The 1,379-nt window shown below is 46.1% G+C and overlaps 2 non-coding genes across 2 annotated transcripts; both read left to right on the top strand.

Annotated features, from left to right (window-relative positions):
• Positions 1–441: 441 nt before the first annotated feature.
• On the top strand, positions 442–514 carry Trnat-ggu. The gene has a single exon. It is a non-coding gene; the product is annotated as a tRNA-Thr (tRNA).
• A 531-nt stretch (positions 515–1,045) lies between these two features.
• Positions 1,046–1,118, top strand: Trnat-ggu. Its single transcript has one exon. It is a non-coding gene; the product is annotated as a tRNA-Thr (tRNA).
• The last annotated feature ends 261 nt before the right edge of the window (positions 1,119–1,379 follow it).

Below are 1,379 nucleotides of genomic sequence, written 5' to 3'. Positions count from 1 at the left end.
TATATATTAGAATTATATATTAGAATTATATATTAGAAGGGGAACAATCATAATTATAACTTTAAATTGCAAGCTTCACCCATGTTGGTGTTAGACTGGTGGCAGCTGATAAAACCCGTTTGCTCGACTGACGTCTAACCCCTGGTTAGCTCAGTTGGTAGAGCGCTCCACTTGTAATGGAGAGGTCCCGGGTTCGATACCCGGACCAGGCGGATTTTTTCTGTGGCTCACCAGTCACCTAGCTGTGTTTGGAGATTTATGTTTGTCCCTTGTCCCTCTTTTTCCCCTTCTCCAGGGAATATTTTCATCATTATTGTCCAGCTCGCTTGCCCCTTCGCATTAAATTGCATCATAATTATAACTTTAAATTGCAAGCTTCACCCTTGTTGGTGTTAGACTGGTGGCAGCTGATAAAACCCGTTTGCTCTACTGACGTCTAACCCCTGGTTAGCTCAGTTGGTCGAGCGCTCCACTGGTAATGGAGAGGTCCCGGGTTCGATACCCGGACCAGGCGGATTTTTTCGGTCGCTCACCAGTCATCTAGCTGTGTTTGGAGATTTATGTTTGTCCCTTGTCCCTCTTGTTCCCCTTCTCCGGGGAATATTTTCATCATTATTGTCCAGCTCGCTTGCCCCTTTGCATTTAATTGCATCATAACTATAACTTTAAATTGCAAGCTTCACCCTTGTTGGTGTTAGACTGGTGGCAGCTGATAAAACCCGTTTGCTCGACTGACGTCTAACCCCTGTTTAGCTCAGTTGGTAGAGCGTTCCACTTGTAATGGAGAGGTCCCGGGTTCGATACCCGGACCAGGCGGATTTTTTCGGTCGCTCACCAGTCACCTAGCTGTGTTTGGAGATTTATGTTTGTCCCTTGTCCCTCTTGTTCCCCTTCTCCAGGGAATATTTTCATCATTATTGTCCAGCTCGCTTGCCCCTTCGCATTTAATTGCATCATAATTATAACTTTAAATTGCAAGCTTCACCCTTGTTGGTGTTAGACTGGTGGCAGCTGATAAAACCCGTTTGCTCTACTGACGTCTAACCCCTGGTTAGCTCAGTTGGTCGAGCGCTCCACTGGTAATGGAGAGGTCCCGGGTTCGATACCCGGACCAGGCGGATTTTTTCGGTCGCTCACCAGTCATCTAGCTGTGTTTGGAGATTTATGTTTGTCCCTTGTCCCTCTTGTTCCCCTTCTCCAGGGAATATTTTCATCAATATTGTCCAGCTCGCTTGCCCCTTTGCATTTAATTGCATCATAACTATAACTTTAAATTGCAAGCTTCACCCTTGTTGGTGTTAGACTGGTGGCAGCTGATAAAACCCGTTTGCTCTACTGACGTCTAACCCCTGGTTAGCTCAGTTGGTAGAGCGTTCCAC

The sequence above is a fragment of the Ixodes scapularis genome, unplaced genomic scaffold (assembly GCF_016920785.2).
Source record: "Ixodes scapularis isolate PalLabHiFi unplaced genomic scaffold, ASM1692078v2 PGA_scaffold0__279_contigs__length_252992795, whole genome shotgun sequence".
Taxonomy (NCBI): Eukaryota; Metazoa; Arthropoda; class Arachnida; order Ixodida; family Ixodidae; genus Ixodes; species Ixodes scapularis.
This window is presented reverse-complemented; position numbering and strand designations above follow the sequence as displayed.